At 37.3% G+C, this 15,291-nt stretch overlaps 1 protein-coding gene and 1 pseudogene across 6 annotated transcripts in view; one reads left to right on the top strand and one right to left on the bottom strand.

Moving 5' to 3' along the window:
* The window catches only part of TSPAN8 (tetraspanin 8), a 234,628-nt gene that overhangs the window by 103,998 nt on the left and 115,339 nt on the right, over positions 1–15,291 (top strand). The gene's annotated exons all lie outside the window — the stretch shown is intronic.
* On the bottom strand, positions 7,963–9,251 carry LOC308501919 (transketolase-like protein 1; annotated as a pseudogene). The gene has a single exon. The product of its transcript is annotated as a transketolase-like protein 1 (transcript).

Here is a 15,291-nt window from a genome sequence, read left to right as displayed (position 1 = left end):
TGGGGCAGCTGCTGTGCAGCTTAGTTGCAGTCCCAATAGTACCTGATCCCAGATGTACCATTTGCATCTTATTACAGAATGCTGCTGGGCCCAACCAAACCTTATGATTTGGTGAATCTGATAGAACTCAGCATGTAATGGACATACAAGTTCTGTACAGTCCTTCACATATTTTCTGTAAGAGAAGCATCCCCTAATTCACATAAATTTCTATAATTGGGTCTGTTATTAGCTGAATATAATTTCTAACTGACACAGGATACATGATATCTTACATCAGGCTCCTCAGACTATATTGTATAAACTACTGTCAGTTCACAAACTTTGCTACCATTGCAGTAAAATCAGAAGCTAACACCAACTGTAGACCAATTTCTTCATTAAACACACTGCTTAATTCAACTAACTTTTTGTTTGCTTCCAGAGTGTTTTCAATGAAAGAAGCATTATGTTGATTTGCATTCTGGTGTAAGCTCTTTATCTTAGACCGAACCAGTAGAGAACAGTTTGCACACTGGCACCTTAAGTAGCTGGTCTAAGACATACATCCACCAATGCATACTTTTGAGACAGATGCATCGGGAGGCAAGCAAAAATTCCCTCATTTAATTGTTGAATATATTTTGAAATTTACACTTGTAATTATTGACTGGAACTATTGAGAAGTCTTCTTTTAAGTAATCTCCTAACTACTTCTCTATCTTAGTCTAGGAAGCATGATAGTGAAACATTACACATGATTTGGTTTCATAGGCTTTTGTAATCACAGCGGTGACTGACATTTTGTTTACTTCAAAGCAAAATAAAAATCTTAAATCATATGCTTCTTAATATGCCATTTGTCTGGCGTCAAACTGCTGTACCGCAATGCAACTGTTTTACACATAGATTCTGTTTCAGTTTCAGGAGATACTGAATTAAATGGTTTACCAATACATGTAGCAAGGGAAAAATATATGATATTATTAGTGTTATTTTTACTTAGGTTTGTTCATCACTATGCAACTCCTCCCTCCTTCCTGCCACTCTAGATTCCACTGTGTTCGTTGAAAGATATTTTCTATGGGTGACAATACATAGAGATGAGTGAACTTTTAAGGGCAGTCTATTAGTGCTGAAATTGCTTCATTAAACTCCAGTTTGAATCATTGCAGCTCTATCTTTGCAGCAAATCATGGGATTAATACCAATGGCTACTCATTGCTCTAGATCCCATAACTCTTAAAACTCCTGTGAAAGAATAAAACAAGCTCAAAGATCATATTATTAAACTTCAAGATCATATTATTCTTGGAAAGCACTTTATATATACAGCTTTTCTTAACATGTGAATTCAATTGACTTTAATTCCATTAAATTCTGCAGCAGACCATGCTGCCTTGCCAAGTGATTGAATGGTACAATTTTCATTATCCTTTTAGTCTAAGGTGGTCGGACTTACAGATGTGGCAAGGATGATGCTTTCTCAAGTACAAACTTGATTTCCTTAGTCTGCCTTTCAAGGAAAGGTACGCTGAAGAAATTCTATGGTTGGTCAAGTAGAAGACATCCCTAGCTAACTTGTCTACACACCAGTGGTAGATGCTCATATAAAGAGCAACAATAGCGAGAATTCCCACTTTTGAACAAAAACTGTCTGTGAAAACTGGGCGTGACCAGGTAAGCATCTTAAGTTCCTATGGGGTTAGAAAGGGAAGAAAGTACCGAAGGAATATTCTCACCAGTGACTGCATTTGAAAGAAACCAGGAAAGAGAGATGCTCCAGGTGGGAGAGAGGGGTTGGGGAGGGTGGAACTGGGAAAGCATTGCTAGTGGGACTCTGATGTGCCCAGGTTTCCTTCCCTTTTCAGGTCAGTCTCTGGGGGTGAGTTAGGTTCTTTCCTGTCTTGTCCTTTTCATTTTTCTTAATCGAAGGACTTAATGTATTTGCATTTCATTCAATTTATAGGAGAAGAAATCAGGTCACCCCTCTATGTTTGAATTATGTTGTAGGTATATCTGTTATTAAAAATATTTTTACACTGGTATGACACGGGTACTGGCTAATCAGAAAAAACCCTATGATCCATCAGAATGAGCATGAACCACAAATAGCGTGGTCAGATAAGGTCCAAATCAGGACACTTTTGAGAATGAAATCAGGCATAAATTATTATGCCAGAATGAGAGGTACAAACTGGGACCGTCCCAAGCAAACTGGGTTGTGTGGTCACTCTAGCCATAAATAAACAGTAAGATTCTACTGGTGTGTACTGGTTGAATAAAATTAAAAGTTTGGCGTGGGGTCTTTTCAAATCTGTACCATTTTGTGTGTCTATTGAATTTACTTCCTTTTAAGAGTATTTGATAACTTTATAGAAAACTAGCTTCTCGAGTGCATTTCCTGAGAGAATACAGCCCTGCCTGAGAGAGCGGCCTACAGACATACTTACATGAAGAGTGGTTTAGACTCTGCTCTTTCATAGGCAGGTATCTGGACATACACAGAGCAATAGATACAGACGCAGTATAGATATGCCAAACTATCATCATAGTTCTTGAGTGTTTACTATGAGTCAGGTTTTTTCTACTTTACAAATGATGACATTGAGGTACCGAGAGGGTACATGATGTGACCCCTGGGCACATACTACATATAACTGGTATGTGAGGATACTGGAGCCTTTGCTCTTCAATGCTGTGTGAGAGCACCTCGTAATATCTAACGCCTACCTGACTGCTGACATTTTTCTGTCTTGCTTAGAGTCTTATAGAGCAAGGGACAGACACGCAAATCTACCAACTATAATTCCATATAAATTTGTTATAACACATGTAGAGTTAACTAAATTATATGGATAAGAGAAAAAGTCCTGGAGACGGATGGCTCAGGTGAATTTTTAAGGACGAATAGGAAATAACCAGATACAGAGAGGTCTGTGTGTAAGACACCCAGTACAAAACCCTGCATAACTTGTTTGGGGAATTTTAAGTATTTTGGGATGGCTGGAGGTAAAGTGATGGTTTTTGTACTGAGCTAATTAAGGTGACAATAGCCAGTACACCTCTGGAAGACATTTCAAAGGACTTCCAACATGGTAGCAATGTGCTTTATTTGCATTTTAGAAAGATCTTTCTGGCAGAGGTGTGGTGGACATATTAATGGGGCCAAGTAGGTGGCAGAGAAATCAGTTAGAAATGATAGGAATTTAGATGAGAAGATGTCTTGAAAAACTACCCAACACCCCCTTTCTTACTTCTAAAGCACTAAGAGTCCTAAGAGTGAAGAGAAGAACAACAATGGCACCCTAAGGAATTAGGATGAGTGGAAGAGAGATAGCTTGGAAGTTTCAAAGGAGACAAAGCAATCAAGGAAAAGGAAGACAGAGAAAGGAAAGAAGGGAAGGAGGAGTAGTAGAGAGGATGGGAGAGAAAAGGAGGGAGAAAGAGAGCGATCCCTTTCTGTTAATCACTTCCCATCTTTGCTTTATTTTTCTTATTTGTTTCTTTTACCCAACTGTCTGCTCCTGAAACTATCCTCAATATTTTTTCCTTTGCTTCCTTCTCTCCTTTCACATAGTTGGTAAATATAATTACCTCAGTTTATCTGTATTATTGCAATGGGAAGCATGCTGCAGTGAGATAAGTAAGATCCAACCAGAGACATCTTTGCTAGGTTCTAGACTTGTTGATAACTTCTTTTTATCTCCTCTTCTCTTTAACTTGGACGTCCTGCTTGCAATTGAGGAAGGTAGTAAGGGAAACTGAGGTTAGGAAAGTAAAGATCCACTTTATTTTTTGTTGTTGTCGTTGAATGTTCGATGGCCAATTATTCATTTGAACCCATTAACTTATAACTCATTCAATGTCATGTATATGAACTGATTCATATTGAACCAGGCTGAAAATGCTTTTCTCCTTCACTGTGCTTCTTGAATAATTTTCCTTCTTGCCTCGTTGTTAGGTAAACTATCTTTAACTCTCCTTGCTTAAGATTTGATCTTTCTATCACATTCCTACCTTTGCTCCCTGTTTAATATAATGAAAGCTGCCACCTGTACACCACACAGGCTGTTCTCTTTAGCAGAAGAAAAAAAATAGTCCAGTTTTTAAAAAGACAATAAGCAACTGAAAAAGTTCACCATATTTTAATGCATCTTTGTGTATGTCTGGGGGGGGGTGCTCAAAAGAATGTTTAACTCTCATCACAGAGAGAAATGTAGAATAAGAATTTTAGAGCTAGAGAACCTTAGAAAACGACTTCTTTTTTTTTGACTCTGATCTCTTTATTTGACAGATGAAAAAGAAGAAAATGTAAATGAATTACTATGGGTCTGAGAAAATTACCCTCTCATGTACTAGAAAGTGTGAAACTTTTTTATTATCATTACTACATTACATATATTGGATACTATGAATGGTATATTAGAAGGGAGTTTTCAGTTAAAATATGTAACTTGCAAAGGTTTGTTATCTTAAATGTGGTTTTTAAAACAATACATTAGTTTGTTTGGGCTACCATAACAAAGTACGGACTAGGTGGCTTAAACAACAGTAATTTATTTTCTCAGGCTACAAGTCAGAGCTCAAGCTGTGGGCAGGGTTAATTTTTTCTGAGACCTCTCTTCTTGACTATGTCTTCACATGATCTTCTCTCTGTGTGTATCTGTGTCCTAATCTCTTCTCATAAAGACACAGGTCATATTGGACTAGGACCCATTGTAATGACTTCACTTAATCTTAGGTGCCTCTTTTTTAAAAAAGATTTTTATTAAAAAATATAGCTAACATGCAACGTTATATCAGTTTCAGGTGTACACCATAGTTCTGCAACATTTACATACCTAAAGAAGTGATCACCATGATAAGTCCAGCAACCATCTAACACTGTGCCATGTTATCACAGTATTACTGACTCTATTCCTTATGCTGTACATTACATCCCCATGACTTATTTGTTTGATACCTGGAAATTTGGACCTCTTGTTCTCTTTTCCCCTCTCCCTCCTTTAAAACATTTTCAAGTACAGTTGAAATTCAATATTATTTTTTATTAATTTCAGGTGCAGAGCATAGTGGTTAGAAATTTATATAATTTAAGAAGTGATCCCCCTGACTAGTCTAGTACTCACCTGGCACTATGCATAGTTATTACCATATCATTGACTATATTCCCCATGCTTTGCTATATATCCCCATGACTATTTTGTAACTACCAATTTGTACTTCATTATCCCTTCACCTTTTTCACTGTCCCCCAACCCCCCTCCCATCTATCACCCTGATAAATCTAGTACCCATCTGACACCATGCATAGTTATTACAATATTTTTGACTATATTCCTGTGCTATATCCTACATCCCCATAACTACTTTGTAACAACTAATTTGTACTTCTTAATCTCTTCCCATTGTTCACCTACCCCGATGACCCCCTCCCATCTGGCAACCATAAAAATATTCTCTCTATTTATGAGTGTGTTTCTGTTTTGTTTATTTATTTTCTTCTTTAGCTTCCACATATAAGTGAAATCACATTGCATCTGTCTTTCTCTGTCTGGCATACTCCACTCAGCACAATACCTTCCAGGTCCATCCATGTCACCACAGATGGCAAGAACCCATTCCCTTCCAGGGCCAAACTATATTCCACTATATGTATGAACCACCTGCTCTTTATCCATTCTTCCATCAGTGGACACCCAGGAAGCCTCTACATCTTGACCATTGTAAACAATGCTGCAGTGAACATAGATGCACATGTCCCCTCAAAGAAGCATTTTGAGGTTCTTAAGATAAATACCCAGAAGTGGGATTACTGGGTCCTTCCTTGTCTCTTGTCATAACCTTTGTTTTAGAGTCTATTTTTTCTGGTACAGTGGTACCTCAATTTTTGAACGTCTCTGTTGATGAACATTTTGGTTTACGCATGCTGTAAATTTTATGGATCTATGGTATCATTAGATAGTAAAATTCATGCTAATTTTGCAGTTTTAGGGTTAATTTTAAAGGTCTGGAGCGGACTAACCCATTTTGCATTACTTTCTATGGGGAAACCGTGCCTACATTTTCAAATGTTTCAGAACTTGAATGGACTTTCAGAACAGATTATGGTAAAAAACCAAGGTACCACTGTATATGCTACCCCAGCTTTCTTTTTCTTTTTCCATTTCCATTTTCTTTTTTTTTTTTTTTAATTTTTATTTTTTTATTAGTTTCAGGTGAACAAGACAAGGTAATACTTAGACGTTCATCATTTACCATTTCCATTTTCATGAAATAACTTTTTCCATCACTTTACTTTCAGCCTGTGTGTGTCTTTCAATCTGAAGTCTCTTGTAGACAGCATTTGTAGGGGTTTTGTTTTCTTATCCATCAGCCACCCTATGTTTTTGATTGGCGCATTTAGTTCATTTACGTTGAAAGTAATTGTTGATAGTTATTGCCATTTTATTATTTATTGTTTTGATCTTTTTTTTTTTTCTGTCTTAAAGAAGTTCCTCTAACATTCCTTGTAATACTGGTTTGGTGGTGATGAACTCCTTTAGCTTTTTCTTGTCTGGGAAGCCTTTATCTGTCCTTCAGTTTTAAATGATAGCCTTGCTAGATAGAGTAGTCTTGGTTGTAGGTCCTTGCTTTTCATCACATTGAATATTTTGGTCAATCCCTTCTGGCCTGCAAAATTTCTGTTGCGAAGTCAGCTGACAATTTTATGGGAGCTCTCTTATAAGTTACTAGTTGTCTTTCTCTTGCTTCTTTTAGGATTCTCTCTTTGTCTTTAACTTTTGCTGTTTATAATGTGTCTTGATGTGGGTTTGTTTGGATTTATCTTTTCTGGGACTCTCTGTGCTTCCTGGACTTGTATGTCTATTTCCTTTACCAGGTTAGGAAAGTTTTCAGCCATTATTTCTTCACGTAGGTTGTCAATCCCTTGCTCTCTCTCTTGCTTTCTCTTCTTCTGGTACACCTATGATGCAATGTTGTTATGTTTGATGTCGTCCCAGAGGCCTCTTCAACTACCTTCATTTTCTTTTTCCTTTTGCTGTTCCAACTGGATGTTTTCTACTACCTTGTCTTCCAAATTGCTGATTTGATTATCTGCTTCATCTAATCTGCTAGTCTTTATTCTTAGTTGCCTCTTGAAAGAACTTATCTCCAAATACAGTCACACTTTGAGATACTGGGGGTTAGGACTTTAACATAATAATGCATATGCATGTATATGTGTATATATACATTCATGTATATGTTTTCAAATGCTTTATTAACAGTAATGTTAACTAGTATTCTCAGTAGATGAATATAATTGAGCTAACAGTTTTGTCTAATTGCTGGGCAAATGAGACATTTCTGAGAACTGTAAGAGGATAGGTGAAGGCAAACATCAGAAGAAATTCCAGGGCAACTGCAGTCACACAGTACCTTGGAAGGTGCAGGTCAATGGCAGCACAGGAATTCTCGACCTGGGACAGCCGTGTGCAGCATGGTGCTATAGTGCTGCACCACAGCTCTGGTGGTTGCGATCTATAGTTCACATTTTCTTTACTGGAAAATTACACACATTTAAGGAACTGTTATCCTACATTGATCACCCGCCCAGATATCTTTAGTCTCATCAAAAAGCTTGACATTAGGTCGTTGTTTTCTTAGCTATTCTGTCACTTAAAATCTTATAACCCACTTTAATGACTCAAAGAGAAGAGTTGCACTTGTGTATGTAGTTATGGCTTAACAGGAAGGTAGTTAACTTGCTTTGCTTTTAAGAAGCACAAACAGTATAAATTTAAATGATGGTTTGGCAACAAGCATAAATGTACAGTAAAGAGGCCAGTCTTTTAAGACCAAAGCCAAGAGCTATTTTAGTTCATTAAGATGCATTTCATGGGCCACTGTAATGTGTCTGGCGCTAACTCCAAACATATCCAGCAGCTCACTGACTGCGCACTCTGAGGCACTCCTGGCACTGCCTGACATGCCACGATGTCAGGCCCCATGGAAACAGCTGCACAGATGGCTTTTCCGGATGCCACCTTCTGGGCGGTGACCCTCCACTGTCAGAATCAGGCTATCTTGTGGGGTGTGAATAAGAGCTGATTCTGGTAGGCTGTTCCAATGGTAGCATACCCTCTTGGTATTGGCCACCAGGAACACAGCATGCTTCATGGAAAAGATGTCACTTGGACAGAAAATGGTGTAGTTGGGTACGTCTCAGAACATGACCAGATCCTCCAGGGCTATTGGAAAGGGGCCCTTTCCACCAACAGACATCCCCTCAGTGGGCCCCAATAAGATTGATGTTGGTTTGAGAGATGGCTGCCATCCAGATCTGATCAAATGCTCAGGTCAAAGACGCAGCGAAAGTGTTAGCAAACGCGACGGTCTGACCACAGGTGGTACATCTCAGTGCCACGCTCACTATGCTTTGCTCAGAAATTGATGAAGTGCTCAGGGTGCTCCTTGAATATCTCAGAGAAGTTGGAGTTTTTGGTGTCACTATCCAGCATAATGACTCTATCATTTGCACGGCCCAGCTTAGAAGAGCCAAACCACGTGTTTTCCAAGTAGCTACTATGTCACTGATTTTGTGAGCAGATGGTAAGGTCATCTCTATGTCCATAGTGTTGACTTGAGTAGAGTCTTCAATAGGGGGTTTTGGTTCAAGATTCCTATTGGTGCGTATCTGGCTCTCACGTAATTTGATCATTGCATCTGTTCCTTGTTTTGACATCGGCTTTCCATGTCAATTTTCGGCATCCTCAATGTTTGGGGTGCCCCGCCCTTGAAGGTCTTGGCAACTAGAGCCGTGGGCTTGTTCTTCACTTGAGTTCCCTGCCAGAACACCTGGCACAGCACCTCCACGTCACGGCCATCCACCACAAAAGTGTTCCACCCAAAGAAAGGCTCCGCAGCGCTTCTGATAGATGTCTATCCAGTGCTGGAGAGGCAAGGCGCCACTGTGGCCCAGGTGGGTCACAGAGAAGATGGCCACGAGATTATCCATACTGTAGTGGAAAGCGAAGGCCAGCACCTCCCACAGAGCCTTCCAAAGACTCGGAATCTCGCAGGAGACAGAACAACCGGGAGCCGGCCTTGTTAAAGTACTTGCCAGTATACTCCATCAGGCATGCGACCCCCGGTCCTCGTCTGAGCCATCCAGTAGCCACATCAAAAAAAGACAGTCTCTTTCAGAGGATGAATCGGTTGTTGTGTGGGTGCTCAGGATTTGCTTGTTTATACCTCATGATGTGGAAGAACAGCATGGAGAAGATCTCAGCAGCGAGCATGTGTGCGAGGGTGGGGGTCATGGGGGCTGGGGAAGTGGGGGGAGGCTCATGGCGCTGGGGCTGCTGCTTGGTGCTGCTGATTGGTGCTATGCCAACAATATTTTTGTTTGGGGACACATCTATAAAAGTATTAGGTAAAGCTATTAGAAAATAGATTTTTTATATAACAGACAATAGAGTTTAAAATAATTTACACTACTTTATTTAGGAATGCATTTGTAATAATGAAGCCAGACTAGACAGAATGTTAAAAGGTGAAAAAAGAAACAGATGAACTATGATGGACATAAACAGAAGAGAGACAGAGAATGCAGAATAAAGACAGATGGATGATTAAAAAAAAAAAAAAAGTAAGACTGCACAAAGTGACCAGGAAATAGAGCAACTTTCTACATTTGTCTGTGTTTTCCTGCTGTTGGAATTGTTCCATGGTTCAATTTATTCTATTAATAAAATCTGATGATTTAAGACATTAGAAATAGGGAATGGAAAAATATTACATTTTCCCAGCCAAACCAAACTTACCCCTTGACTCTTATTTTCTGAAGTTGGCCCCCTGTAGACATCACTTTTGCCAACTGCTGCTAGTACCACAGAAACCTAAACCTCAGATTTAAAACATTTTTAATTAAAGAAAATTCAAATTGGAAAACTGAATATCTTTTCGAATTATCATATGGGTATAGACTACTTATATTTCCAACCTTTTCTCTTACTCTATATTTAGAATAACATTAACTGGACCAAAAAAATCTAATTCAAGTGTTGGAAAGATTGATTGAAGCAAAAGTTCTAGAGAAAAAGCAGAAAAATAAGCATATCTCTTTATCTAAGTTTTGGACTCAAAGAACCCACCATAAGGTAGAAATGATGTGTGAGGTAGGTTTTTATATTTAACACACACTTATAGTATAAGATTCGTCTGTAAAAAGCTTCTAAACAATAGAAATATTCATAAAATAGCTTATGCAACTACCATATAATTAATCCATGAACAATTTAGTTCCACTCAGGCATTTAGAAGGTAAATGTTATCCATTTCTATATATTTAAATTTTTCAGCCAAAAATATTTTAACCATATAACTTTACAGCACACAGAAGAAAATACAAGTAAAAGTGAAAAATGTGTTTTGCAATGAGTCTGCCACTGATATGCTATGAGTGTGTAATTAAATGGGCCATGCGGGAGAGAGGAAAGATTGGCTACTGGGTGGGTGCCAGTGACATCCTTTCACGATTCCCGGTCTCATGTGTTCCTGATCAGGCAGCCAGGGCCCTGGCAAATCCAAGCCAGGAAGGTAGAAAACAGAACAGATTTTACTTTCAATTATGGGGTTCAAAAGGAATGGGGCATAGAACACACTTGATCTGCTGTTAAAATATTTCATTTCAAAGCTGAACACTAAATTGTAGCATAAGATTAAATTACTTAAAAAATTTTTTTTTTCTTATTTGCTCATTCTGAACTTCACAGTGGCATTTTATGATGGTGTAGCTTAAGGAGTACTAACTTGAAAAACAAAAAACCTGACCATGTGTGGCTAGATATGTGACCACGGGCTAGGCACTCACCAGCTCTAGGCTTCCGTTTCCTTGTCTAGAAAATGAAATGATTGGTTTAGACGAGTATAGATTGTATTGAGTGGCCCTTGAGTAAATCTGCCTTGCAGATGTGTTTTTGTCCTTTATGATATTATAAGATGTTTTAACTAATAACTAATATCAAAAAAGCAGGAGAGTTCACTAAAATACAGATTTCTGGCTTCTCTTGAAAAAGCAGAATGTCTAGGAACTCAGGTCCCACAGTTTTGCAAGTCAGCAATATACTGGTACTGAGTGCAGCAGACTTCTGCTGATCTAATTGGGAATGTTCTTTAGGTTGTCCCACTGCCAGCCACAGGACCCATTCAACTTGCTATTGTTATTTACTTTACCTGCCTGACCTTTTTTAGACATTTTAGTTTTTCAACCCTTGTCTAGAGCAGTGGTTTCTAAATATGTCTTAAACCTAGTCATTAGAGGAACCTCATGAGGAATCAAGAAACCATGGATGGGGCCAACCTCTCACCATACCCTGCTTTCAATTTTTATTTGTTTTTTTATATTACGCAATAAAATGACTCTGGGACACAGACTTTTATTTAATCCTCTCCAATCTCTTCTGTCTTTCCATAGTAATTGAATTTTAGCTGGGCACACAAATGTTTAGCATAAATGCAACTCCCAACCTCCTTTGCATCTAAATATGGCCATATGAATGATTTCCAGGCAGTGACATAAGAGCAGAAGTGATGTGTGCAACAGTCAGGTTGTACCTGAAATAGGAATTTGGGGATGAGCAATCTTAACGGTGTGGACAAAGTATCAACTAATGATGGCAAGGGAACATGATAGAAGGGTCCTTGATCCCTAGATGAGCTCACAGACCAGAGTATTCCTACTAGCAATGTTTGCCTACGCTGCAGCATTACATAAGAGAAAAATTAACTTCCATCTTTCTTAAGTCAATGTTATTTGGATCTCTATTACACACATCTAAAACTGTATCTGAATTAAAACTTAAGTTCTTTCAAGCTCCAAGATTCACTGATTATATTAACCCTGGTTGATTTTCAATTTGAATATGTTTGAATAATTTTGACTGAAAAAAGACAAATTATTGTTTTAAACTTTTTGAATTACTTTCTTGAGTGCTTTTTTTTTACTGAGTGGAACTTAAATATGTTTATTTTCAGTCATACGTATGGTTATTTTTTATGAAATCATTATGCAAAAATGCTAGTGACCTAATATATATTGAACAGGGGGTGCATATTCTGTTTCCTTCTAAATGATCAAGTGTTGCAGACACACTTTGCAGTTCCATTTCATCCAGAGAATGAATTTGCCCCAAGGGAGTGGAGTCAAATGTGCAAAACAAATGATGTGAGTTTTCTCTGTTTATATAGATGAGCTAAGCAGAAAAAGGTAAAGTCACTAAGCTGTCCAAGAGAGGTCTGTAAGGTAAGCTGTTGCAGGCTCAATTTAAAATCTGGCTATTATGGTCCCTAAAACTTGGACTGCTATAACTGTTCTTACAAATAAACAGAGGATTTCATTTTTTGAGTCTGTGGAAACAGAAAATTTCTATGGCAATAAATTTTTATTTAATCTTATTTTTAAATATTGTACCTGAGTGGAGATTACTAATGTAGCTCATAATTTTAAATATATGTAGCTGCCTAACAAAATTCATGGATCGTTCAAAATAAGAAAAATATCCAAGCCAAACCTACCTTGGATGTTATTCAAGGGGTGCCTTGGAAATGTTTTTAGTGAGTTTAATATCCACCCCTCCTCACCCAAAAACCTGTTATATAATATTCACAAGATCCTGGGAAGTTTTCAAATCCTAAAATTTGGAACTAAGAGCAGCCATCAATAGAGACAATAAGGTTAGAGCTGGTTATGATGAAACTCATATGTTGAGATACACATGTATCTCACATGTGATCTCACATGTGATCTTTGGAAAATAAAATTCTTTTTTTATGATGTTTACAGGATGTATTTGAAGTGATATAAGTATCTCATGACGATAAACTACTCCTTGAGCATCAATGAATCTTTTAGACCAATAGACCGTCATAAAAAAAGTTTTAGCTATTTTGCATTAATGACCTAATTCACCTTTTAAATGTCCCCAATCTTCCCACTTCAAAATTTTGCTTAAAATAATGCAAGGAACCATTCTCACAACAGTTGGGCAGAGTAAAACGTTCATTTTAAAGATGAATTATCTAAAAATACATCATTACATGTATAGAATTTAAAAAGGAACTTGTTTTCTATGTGGGCCAGATAAAAATATTGGGAGCCAGGAGTTATTTTAAAGTCATTAAACAATATCTTTGTGCCCAATGGCCAGAAAGACACATTAGGTTCCTTTGCTTTGGTCGAGTTTGAGAACCGAGTGTGTACTGTCAAGATTTATGGAAGAAAAACTTTTATCTTTCTGCCTAAGTTGCTGAGTCAGAAAATGGAATAATTGATGGAAAATTCGATGTCTCTTAGGAAAGTTTCTTAACAGACTGCTGGGTCCTTTGGTGTCATTCTGAAATAAAGGTGTTTAACTGTGAAATCTCTGCTCTCATAATATACAGCAGTGATCTAGAGAGTCATTTGGTCTTGGATGTTTACATGTTATCTACACTAACATCCTGAAATTTCTAAAATGTTTCTATGCATCTGAATATGAAAGAGAAGGAGTCTTCTTATACTAAAACAGCAGTGATTTGGGTTCTGGTTTGTTACTTATTTTTAACTTTGGTGAGTCCTTTAGCTTCTCCCTGTCTCAGTTTCCCCATCCAAACAATGGAAATATATGTTTTTTAAATTAGTGCCTGGGCTGTTGCTATAAGAAACTTATGGTCCTCTTATATCAAAAATTCTATCCAATAACTGGGTGACTACTTTGAGCAAACGTTGAAATAGATGCTGTGTTATAAAATAAGATGCTCTCTTCTGAATGTAATGAAATATTGATGCCCGTGGTAGTCATGAAAAGGAGCCTCTCAGAGCTCCTATTGCAGAAGGCATATTGCATGAACCCTCTACTGAGTAGGTTGCACTCTGAACCCACTACTATATTTATGTGGAAGCCACATTTACCATGGGCTGAGCCACACTTTCCATGGGCTGCTTCAAGTCTGATTAAATATGGTAGAAATACTAAGTCAGGACTATTCCTGGGAGAGAAACAGCTCCTGAGTTGGAAGACTTTCTCAGGGATTTCCCAGCAACCTAACTGAACTTCCTTAGAAATGCACTGCAGTCTAAGATGCTTCCTACCCAACTCTCCATCTTTTCCTTTTTCCTTCATTGGGGTCAGACCTGCATCATGATCTGGCGGCTCTCTGAATCTCCTCTGGCTCCCTTTCTCATTTTCCCTCAAAGGTATCTCCTCCAGTAAACCTCTTGCATGACTAATCCCATCTTGATGTCTGCTTTTACACAATCCCTTTATGAAGAAGAATCCCTCTGAGCATTGCATTATGGAATGTTCTATGGTTTTTGAATTTGGTAGCTAAATTTCCTATTAATCTACATTATCCATTTACGTGGAGATAACCAATAACACATTTTATTCTGTATAACAACACAGACATTTCCAACTATTAAATTTTCTTTTTATGAATTATAGCAGTGGTATGTAAGAAAAACATTTGATGCTTTTATGATACTATTTCAAAAGAACTTGAGTAACTATCTTCTTAAGAATAATAAGGATAACATGCAAATTAAGGAAACATGCATGCACAGCACGGTTTCGAATCACTGTGACTATTTCTTTCTCTCATTTCCTCCCAAACACCTACCAAAATAGTGACAGCAAAGCCAATGGAAAGTATTTTTATTTATTTATAACAAAGACATAATTATTAGACCAGCTCACAAGAACAAAGTAAAATGGAAACGTAAGGATAATTCAGCCACAAGTTCTGTTTTCACTGAATTAACTGAATAATTGTGACTGCTGGTGAAACAAAAATACTTTAAGCCTTTATTTAATAGTTTTTTTATATACTTAATTATGCTGTATTTAAAATTTAATTTTTCTTATTTTTTTACTTCTACCATAAGCATATTTTCTATTGCTTTTTAATCATCACAAAATTATATAATAATCTAGAGGATATATCATGTCCTACTTAGTCTATTCCATTGAATATTTAGATTGCTTTTAATTTTTTATTGCTGAAAATAATGTTGCTTTGTGCACTTTTATAAGTCTTATAAGTGTTATATTTTAAAATTGTTCATTTAGGATAAATTCATAAGGGTATACCCCTTAAAATTACATATTAACTAATTTATTTAAGAAAACATTTGGGTCAATTTATACTTCCTATAGAAATTATATGAGATTATTCCTTTCACCACACCCTTGCTAAACTGCTAGCATTGGCTTCTCTTAGAAATAAAATCTCCAATCATTTTACATGGAAAAGAGGATATTTCACTGAAGTGTGTCTCAATAGTTGCCC

This window comes from Rhinolophus hipposideros (genome assembly GCF_964194185.1).
Source record: "Rhinolophus hipposideros genome assembly, chromosome: 9".
Classification (NCBI taxonomy): domain Eukaryota; kingdom Metazoa; phylum Chordata; class Mammalia; order Chiroptera; family Rhinolophidae; genus Rhinolophus; species Rhinolophus hipposideros.
The sequence above is the reverse complement of the archived record's forward strand: the minus strand, read 5'-3'. Positions and strand labels throughout refer to the sequence as shown.